Genomic DNA, 10,124 nt, shown 5'->3' on the forward strand with positions numbered 1-10,124 from the left:
ATGGCCACTCTTCCCTGGGACCTTTTGACACATTGCTGTTCCTTACTCCCATCTTGTGGCAGCAGGTTCCAGAGGCCAAGCACGATGCCTGCACTCTTATGGCAGAATTAATCCATGTGCTGCATTCACACAACACACTGAAGCTTCCCCTCTTCAAAACCAGCTAACTTGCAGGTTTGCCATTACCAGAAAGCACCTGGCTGGACAGGTAGGGTGAAGGCGGGACTTCCTCCCTTCTCTCTGCAGTGGGAGAAAAGCAGAAAAACAGAACAACAGAGTTGGAAGGGACCTTGGAGGTCATCTAGTCCAGCCCCCTGCTCTGGCAGGAGACCCTAAACCACTTCAGACCAACTGTTTAATCTCTTCCTAAAAACTTCCAGTGTTGGAGCACCTACAATTTCTGGTGGCAAGTCGTTCCACTGGTTGATTGTTCTCACTGTCAGGAAGTTTCTCCAGGTTGCTTCTCTCCTTGACGAGTTTCCACCCGTTGCTTCTTGTCCTGCCTTCGGGCGCTTTGGAGAAGAGCTTGACTCCCTCTTCTTTGGGGCAGCCCCTGAGATATTGGAACACTGCTATCATGTCATCCCTCGCCCTTCTCTTCGTTAAACTGGACATCCCCAATTCCAGCAGCCATTCCTTGTATGTTTTAGCCTCCCGTCCCCTGATCCTCTTTGTTGCTCTTCTCTGCACTCTTTCCAGAGTCTCAACAACTTTTTCACATTGTGGTGACCAGAACTGGACGCAGGATTCCACGTGGGGTCATACCGAGTGAAGAGACGCTGGGTGCGGAAGAGAGAAGAGGCTGTACAGCCCACAGCTGGATAACAGGTCAGGCAAGAGGCTCATAAGAAACCATCCCTTGTCTCAGGCTGTAAAAGTGGGAAAGTTGTACTTTCAGACTGCAATATTCTGTATATAACTTTTCAATAAAAGTAGAATTAGCTGATCTGGTTGTACTTCCTGCCTGGTCTACCTGGTAAGGCTGGTGCTCTCTAACCTGTCAATTTTGGATGTGCTAATTGGCTTTTCATTTAGGGGGGAGAGAGAGAGAGAGAGAGAGAGAGAGAGAGAGAGAGAGAGAGAGAGAGAGAGAGAATAGGTAGTCCTCACACCTTATGGCCACAATTGAGCCCAAAATTTCCTTTGCTAAGTGAGACAATTGTTAAGTGAGTTCTGCCCCATTTTATGACCTTTCTCGCCAATGTTGTTAAGTGAATCGCAGCAGCTGTTAAACGAGTCACACGTAGTTGTTAAGCGAGTCTGGCTTCCCCCTTGACTTTGCTTGTCAGAATGGTTGCAACATAGGATCACGTGACCACCACCCCCGGGACACGGCAACCGTCCTAAGTACACGCCATTTGCCCAGGGCCTGACTTTTGATCACGTGGCCACCAGGAGGCTGCAACGGTCCTAAGTGTGAAAAACGGCCGCGTGGCTTTTTTTCAGTGCCGTTGTGACTTGGTCACTAAACGAAACAGTTGCAAATTCAAGCCCTATCTATCTGCACAAATTAGCCTATGGTTAGCCGATCGTGGTTTAACTGGTTTAAACCAGTTGCTTGAGGTTGCGTAACTCTAAGACAGCCGCACTAGCCCTCCGCAGGGTGACCATTTGCAGGAACAGCTTCCTTCTTCCTAGCACTCGAAAGGCCCCAAGACCCCCGCCCCGTCCCCCGTCCCCCCAGAATCTCAACCAGCACCCTTTGCAAACTCCAGGCAGGGCTGTCCCGGTGTTACTGCAGACCCCCTGGCCAGGGGAAGCATTGGGGTGTCCCCACATCTGAGCTGCCGGGATATGGAAGCCCCCCTCCCCAGCCTCCTTGAGGGAAGCCCCCCCACCCCCGCACCCCCAAATGGCAGAGCCCAAGAGGAGGACGGGGGGGGGGCTTCCAGGGGCTGCTGCACAACCAGCCTCTTTTTCCCGAGGACCCCTCCCCAATCCCCCCCCTCCCAAGTGTACATAAATGGCTTTTACCGGAAACAGAGTGGACAGGACAGGACAGAACAGGACAGGACAGGACAGGACAGGACAGCAAGTGCTGGACATCCTGATTGGGCAAAAAAAAAAAAGGGCTGCACGACTTCTCTTGCCAATTTCTACCGCACTCCTCCACCTGGAGGGAACTCCAGGCCATGTCAGAAAGAAATTGTAAACTAAGTTAAGCGAAAGTAGAATTAAGGTTAGGTAAAAGCTGGCCTGGCAGGGTCCCCCCCCCATCTAAATTGAGCCGCTGAAAGGGATAAAGCTTAAGACAAGGGCAGGACGCAGAAGAAGGCGACACGTTCAGACGTTGCTAGCAAGAGACGGGTTTGGAAAACCAGTCTGGCGCCATCTCCCCTGCCTCTCTTCTGCCAGGGGGGGGGGGGCATCAGACGGCCCCAGAACTGTCACAGAGGGTCAAGGGAGACCTTCGGCTGCGTTCACACAACAGGCAAACCCTGGCCGGCTTTGGTGAGCTGGGATTGCAGCTGCTCCTCGGGCGTCTTCTCACATCAACTGTTCGGCCTCCCGGAGAGACTCCACCGCAGGCTGGCTGCATTCACACAAGGCCCTCCGCCTGGGGGAGTGAAACCCCACGGCCCCCACCTGGGCATCCTCCTCGGGGTCCACGGGGGGGGGGCTTTCCCACAAGAGGGCTTTGCCGCCCCGGAGGAAGGGCAAAGGGGCAAGGCCGTTTGAGGGATCAGAGGTGTGTGTGGGGGGGGAGGGCAGAGGATTCCCCAGCCCCCGAGGGCCCCCGAGGGCAGCCGGACAGCCCAGGCCCCCAGGCTAGAGGGCTCCTGCTCTCCTCTTCCTCCTCCAAGTGTCCATGGGGAGGAAACGGGCCATCCTCGGCCGCTTTCTGGCACCGGTCAGTGGCCAGCCGCCAAGCTGCTGACCTTCTCCCCTTCCACGCCTTAACCTGTGGCTGGCGGGGGGCCAGGGGGAGACGTGCCGCGTCTTGCATAGGCCTCGGCGGAGCCCTGGCGCAACCTGCGAAGAAAGCCCCCTTCGACTTCCTCCTGGCCGGTCAGCCGAGGGAAACTGCCCATCTCTCCCAGGGCCGGTCCAGTGACATTCTTCTCTTCAGAGAAGCAAGGGTGCCTGGTGCAAGGGGGGGGGAAGGCCATCTGGGACGCAGAGCAAAGAGAGCAGCGGATGAAACATTAACCGGGCTCCCTCGTGCGCCTGGTGTCGCAGCTGGGGAAGTGCTGGCTGGGGTCTGCAGGAGGCGAGCCAGGGGTCTCCTGCAAACTCGGGCGGGCAGGTTTGCACCAGGTGAGAGCCCAAGCGGGGCGCGCGGTCTCCCCCATCACTTCCCAGTCCTAGGGGAGGAGGAGGAGGAAGCTGAGACTGCCAGGGGGCTGCTGGGACCCCGGAGGAAGGCCGGTGCAGGGAGCAAAGTTCTGGAGAAGCTCATCCGGTCAAGCAGAGGCCCGGCCGGGAGAGGAAGCCTCTGGAACTCACCTGGCCCTGCGGAGTGTGGCCCCTGCTGGACCTCGGCTGCTGGGGAAGCCAGCGGATTGCGGAGTGACCCGGAGAAGGAGGAAGAGGAAGGGGACCTATCCGTGCCGCCATCGCCAGAGAGGAACCAACCCTGCCAGCCTCCCCCGACAGCCGTGGATGGAGAGCTGTGGAGCGGGAGGGGTCCGGTAGTTGCTGGGACCATGAAGTTTTGGCTATGGGGATCCCTGGTAAGTGGTGTTGTTCCAGAGGTTGCCAAGAGGGAGGGCAGGCCCGCCGTGCCAACCGTGGCGATCGATGGCGCTGGGCACTTGCCAAAAAGGTTGGCTGTCGGGGAAAATCTTCCCATCCGTCAAAGTCCACGGTCTTTGGGAGGGGGATGCCCATCGTCCCCTGCCTGGAGGAGGCCTGGGACGGGAACACAGTGCTTCAGTGGAGGGGCAGTCATATTTCACCTGTTGAGTAAAGATGGCCAAGCATCGCCCAGGAGCAGCAGAAGACCGGGCATTTAAATCAGGGGTGTGTCTGTCTGTGTGAAGCTGCTGGAGTGTGTGTGTGGGGGTCCCTCGACCATCAGGGGGCCGGAGACGTCAACCCCTCTTGGTGGGCATCAGATTGGGGAAGTGAAAACTGACCCTGTCGAGCAGGCTGGGGTGTAATCCCCCCGTTGCAAAGAGAAGGAAGGGGCAAGACACCCCCCATCCAAGTGGGTCTGAGTTCGGGGGGATTCGTGCGTTTCAGAGAGGGGTGGGTGGGTTCGCAGCAGTGGCTCTCCCGGCAGGTAGAGAAATGAGGCTTGTCTATATGCCCTCTGGGAGCCCAGCAGCTCGAACGCTGCCTGGGTGGCCCCAGGCTGAGGATGTGGGAAAAATCTTGCGCATATTCCCAAGTTTGACCGCAATGGACTTTGGCCACCCTGGAGAGAAACCAAATTAGTTAAGCGTGAAGGAATGGCCGGGCCCGATAAGGAACCTGTCAACACTGCAGGCCGAGAGGGGTGAGGGCTGAAGTGGGCATGTGGGGCAGGGGAGGTGAGAAACGCGCCAGCAAGGTGGGAAAAAGGGGGCAGGAAAGCCCCTGCCTGCTGGCTTCCGCTGGGAAGAAGGTCTGGGAGCCGGCTGGCCGGTTTTGAGCCAGTGCCCCCCCCCCAGTTGACTCTTAAGTCCAGCACGGTGGGGGAGAGCCGGCCAAGGGAGAAGGCCAGGCAGGGTCCTTAGCAGGGGGGGGGGCAGAGACAGAGGCGCCAAAAGACGGAGGAGGAGAGCCGGCAGCCGGGAGCAGCCAAGTCACCCGTCCTGCCCCCAGCAAATTGGGTGCCCCCCCCGGCATCGTCTGCTGGCCAGAAGACCTCCCAGGTCCTGTTCAACTCTCTTGTTCTGTTAGTCTGATCTGTTAGTCTGTTGCTCCGTTATTCCATTATTCCTGTTGTTCTGTTGGTCTGTTCTGTTGTTCTGTTTCCCTTTGTTATTCTGCTGTTCTGTTATTTTGTTTTGTTATTCTGTTGTTCTGTTATTCTGTTATTCCGTTATTCTATTCTGTTGTTCTGTTTCCCTTTTCTTATTCTCTTATTCTGTCCTGTTATTCTGTTGTTCCGTTGTTCTGTTGTTCTGCTTCCCTTTTCTTATTCTGTTACTCCATTATTCTGTGGTTCTGTTCTGTTACTTTCTTAGTCTTTCGTTATTCTGTTGATCGGGTGTCGCGTTGTGCTGTTGTGCCGCTGTTCTGCTGCTATCCTGTTATTCTTGGCCTCTTCTTGACCGCAGCCCTCCGTCCTTTCTCCCCCCCCCTGTGCAGGGCTGATTCCATTTCTGTTGTTGTGGGCATCCTTGGACCCGGCCCTGCCCGCCCCTGCCCAGCCCGTCTGCGACCAGAGTGTCATGAACAAGTTCATCCAAGACGCCAGCAAGATAGAGAAGGACATTGTGAGTCCAGGCGCTGCTGCTCCGGGCGGCCTTGCCCGGCCAGACTCCAAGTAGCCTACCCCTCCCGTTTCTCAGAGGAGCAAAGTTGACCTAACCCTTAAAAGCCGGGAAGGGCTGATCCTGGGCAGGGCAGTTTTTGTGCCAGCCCCAGCTGGCATCTGCCGGGCCCTGCAGAAGATGCCCACGAGCGGGCTCTTCCTGATCCTGAACTAGAGGGAGATCTCTTGAAACCTTTCAGAGATTGCAAGCAGGATGGGACCTCGGAGGTCTTCTAGTCCAACCCCCGGCCCTCTTTCCCCCACAGGTGGACCTTTGTGAAGATGCCTGCAACTTACCGGAACACGTGACGGTGTCCGACACCAGGGTGAATTTTCCTGACTGGCGAGCGATGGAGGTAAGTTGTCTCTGGGCGAGGCCACACGGGAGACCCACGGCTAGGAAAGGGCCACTCTGCTGACCGCCTCCTCCTCCTCCTCCTCCTCCTGCCCCCCCTCTTTCTTCCAGAGGTCCAGGCAGGCCTGGGAGGTCTGGCGGGGCCAGGCGCTTCTGTCCCTCGCCGTGGGCCAGGTCAAAAGGCTGCAGCCTCGGATGCAGCCTTTCCTGCGTCAGCTGGAGGTGATGGAAAGCGGGTTGAGAAGCATCCGTGAGATTCTGCGCAGGCACAACGCCCAGGTGAGGACCTGCCGGGACAGGAGGGCCCTTTGCACGGGCTCAGAGGTAACGGTGGCCTCGGCTACTTTGCCCACCTGCATGGGAACGGAGGGGCTGGTGCCAGGTGCAGGGAAGACTTTGCTTCCGTTCTTCTCCCACCGTGGCCACTAAGAGAGGTGGACTTCAACTCCCAGAATGCCCCAGCAAAGTCAAGAGACCTCCCCCACTGACATTGCTGGGGCATTCTGGGAGCGGAAGGAACCACTGTGAATCCAGCTCCACTTAACGACCGTGCTACTAACTTAACAGCTGCAGGGATTCGCTGTGGCAAGAAAAACGGCGCAAAGCTCACTTAATCATCGTCTGGCTGGCACCCCTGTGGCCGTAAGTCAAGGACTACAGTCCCCAACGCCGGAGCCCTTTCTTGTTTGACCTTGCTCCCTTTCTCTCCAGCAGGCAGAGGCCCAGGAGGAGCCCCTCCCTCGGACACTGAGTGTGCAAACTGTGCAAAAACTCTTCAGTGTGTACTCCAGTTTCCTGCGTGGCAAGGTCAACCTGTTCCTGGCCACTGCCTGCCAGGGGAGTGGCAGGTGACCGGGGGCGAGGGGCTGCTTGCCACTTGGCGTCCCTCCCCTACGACGGGGAGGGGGAGGCCCCTCGGAGGCCAGACGACCACCGCCCGCTTGCTTGATTGGCCGCTTGAGAGAGACTGGCACGCACACACACCCCTGCCAGGTGGCCACTCGGGCCGTGCAGATGGCAGCGCACACCCTCCGGCTGGGAGGGGCATCCCAGCAGTCAAGCCGAAAGCCGCTTCTGCCCGACTCCGGGTCACGAGGCACGAGAGCCGGGGGGGACGAGACGGGACGAGGGGAGGTCCGGCCCAAGGAAGCAGGAATGGGGGGGGCTCTCCCCAAAAGCCCGCGTTTCGCACCAGCATCCGTGCGAAGAGGAAGAAACCAAGGCTTGAAAAACTGGGGTTCCCCACTGGGGCATCAGTGGACGGTCCCCGGAGGTGCTCGTGTTGACCTCCAAAATCTGCACCAGCACCCCCTCTTTCCGTGGCTGGAGCAGTGAGGGTGCCAAGGGGGGGGTGTCAGACGGATCTACCCAAGTTGGGGAGACCCGGTTGTGGAAATGGGGGGGGTGCTAGGGAGGTGTTTCATCTGGGGAAGGGGCCTCACTTGCTCAAGCCGAACCCAGGGGCAGCCTTGACCTGAACATGACACCCCCACCCACCCCCGGTGCCATGTGCCTGTGGAGATAAGAGCTGAACGGATCAGCTGGGGAGCCGTCACGGAACAGCCCTGCTGTCAATCAAATCATGGCTGACTTGGGAAATTCAGCATTGAAGCATTTTCAGCTAAAAAAAAATCCTCTTTTTTTAAGGCTGAAGCTTTACGGGCGGTCCTTGACTTACAGCTGTCCGTTTAGTGACCGTTTCAAGGCACAATGGCGCTGAAAAAAAGCGACTTATGACCGTTTTTCACACTTAATGACCGTTACGGCATCCCCCTGGTCACGTGACGTAAGTTCGGACGCTTGGCGAAATGTCTCAGACTTACGACGGTGTCCCAGGAGGGGGTCACGTGATCCCCTTTCGCGACCTCCTGACAAGCAAAGGGGGAAGCCAGATTCACTTAACAACCGGGTCACAGTTGCAGTGATTCAGTTAACAACGGTGGCGAGCAAGGTCGTAAAATGTGTCAAAACTCACTTAACAACGGTCTCGCTTAGCGACAGAAACTTTGGACTCCGTTGTGGTCGTAAGGTGAGGCCTCCGTATATTGTCAGAATGTGAGGAAGGCCTTTTCCAGAAGGGGCCACCCCGTCTTCTTCCTACCCACAAAAGGTGGAAAAGGGGGGGGCTCTTTCGGGTGTCAGAAGGGGTGATTGACAGCTCCCAGGCGGCCCCTCCAATGGCTGACTCTGGTCTGGTTGCAAGTAGCCCGCAGCTGACTGCCATTTTGCTCAGTGACCACTCAAAGTTACGACCGCCCTGGAAAAAGGGACATATGTCTGGCTCACCCACTTAACGACCATCCCTGCAGTCTTGTGATCAGAATTCGGACGCCTGACCGCGGGCACGCACATATGACGGCTCTACACTGTCCAGGGGTGTCACGTGATCCCCCTTTGCGACCTTCCAGGGGAAGTCAGACTCGCTTAACAACCGTGCAGTTCATGGAACAATTGCAGTGGTTCGCTTAATGACCGGGACGAAAAGGTTGTAAAATTGGAGGTGAACTCATTTACCAACCGCCTCGCTTAGCAATGGATATTCTGGCGTGAGTTGTGGTCGTAAACCGAGGACTGCCTGTGACTGGCTTTTGCCCAGCCAAGTTTAATTTAAAGGACCTCCGGGGTCTGTATACATATGTATAGTTCTACTCTGAGCGACTTCTTGAGAGTTTATATTTGATATTAAGTTAAAGGTGTACAGTTTTCTGAGTATTTATGGGTTTCCTTCGAGAGCAGCTGCTTTGTGAGTTGATTCCTGGAAAAAGCGAGGCGGGTTCCCGACGGATGGACGGGACGGGGCTGCGACGGCTCTTGCTTATCCTGATTAAAAAGTTGCTCTGCTTTCACCAACAAGCCAGCATTTATTTGCCAGCTTTGATTTTCTCACTAAACAAGCTGTACGGGGGGGTGGGTGGAGGGAAATGCAAGTCAGCTGGGGGGATGGGAGAAGCACTCTGCACGTCCTCAGAGACGTAGCTGCCGTTTTGCCTAACTCAGGGCTTCTCAGGGCTTGGTGACTTTGAGATGGGTGGACACCTGCCTCGGTCAGGCGGTTGGACTAGAAGACCTTCAGGGTCCCTTGCAGCCCTCGGATTCTACGATTCTGTGAAATGCGTTCAAGGGCCAGAATTCCCCAGGCAGCATGCCAGCTGGGGAATTCTGGGAGCTGAAGCCCACCGATGCCGGCTGGGGAATTCTGGGAGCTGAAGCCCACCGACGCCGGCTGGGGAATTCTGGGAGCTGAAGCCCACCGATGCCGGCTGGGGAATTCTGAGAGCTGAAGCCCACCGACGCCGGCTGGGGAATTCTGGGAGCTGAAGCCCACCGACGCCGGCTGGGGAATTCTGGGAGCTGAAGTCCACCCATCTTAAAGTTGTTGCCAAGGCGTCGGAAACCAGCCGGAGCCTGTAAAGCAGCCCTTCACACTTAGGCAGTGTTTTTCTCACAGCTCACCCCCTATTCCTGCCCCCCCCAGCGGCCTGGAAGGTCCCTCCCTGTCTCTGGCCAGCAAGCAGCCGGAAAAGGCCGCTGCCTCCGCCACGCCCATCACGTGCCCCTTCTGCTGCCAAGCCAAACAGAGGCAGCCCCCGCAAGCAAGCCGGGACCGGCGGGCAGGATGCGCAGCTGGGCCCCCCAACGTCTCCCCAGCAGAGGGAGGGACCGGTGGGGTCTGGAGCTGCACCGGGCAGGGCACTGAATCGCCCAGGGCTGCCTGCCCCACGGAGCCCCCTCGGTCACCTTCCTCTGCAGAAGCGGCTCTTCAGCCTGCGCCCCAACCCGGTCCGGGCGGCCTGTCGAATGCTCTACCTGTGGGACTTCTGCTTCTCTGCAGCCGCCACGATGTCCCCGGGCAGGCTCAGCTGCTCTCCGCAGGATCAGTTACCGGGTCAAGAGACTGGGCGCCTCCTGCCCTTTTAGGCTGGGGGGGGGGCAGGGGAGGGGGCCAAATGCCTGAGCTGAACCCGCCAGAAGCTGGCCTGGGTGAAGAGTGGGAGGCCCAAATCCACCGGGACCTTGGCCAGGGACCTCGGCCAGATGTGGGGACTTCAACTCCCAGAATTCCTCTCTGCTCAGCTGGCAGCAGACAAGGCCCAGCAAAGCAGCAAAGCCTCGAAGGCAGCCAGGGTGTGTGTGTGTCTCCCATCTACAGACCCCCCCCACCATGGTTGAAGGGCCCAGGCACCCCGATCTCCCCCAAAGCAGCAAACGCACCAGGACGCCGATGCTCAGAATTGCCAGGGACCCCAGCACATCTGGGGGGTGCCAGCAAGAGAAGCTGGCAAAGGGGGGTCTGCATATTGGGACAGGGTCTGGGGGGTGCTCTGGCCTCCCCTTAGGGTTGAAGGTGTGTGTGCCAGACAACCC

The sequence above is a fragment of the Vipera berus genome, assembly GCF_964194415.1.
Source record: "Vipera berus genome assembly, chromosome: Z".
NCBI lineage: Eukaryota > Metazoa > Chordata > Lepidosauria > Squamata > Viperidae > Vipera > Vipera berus.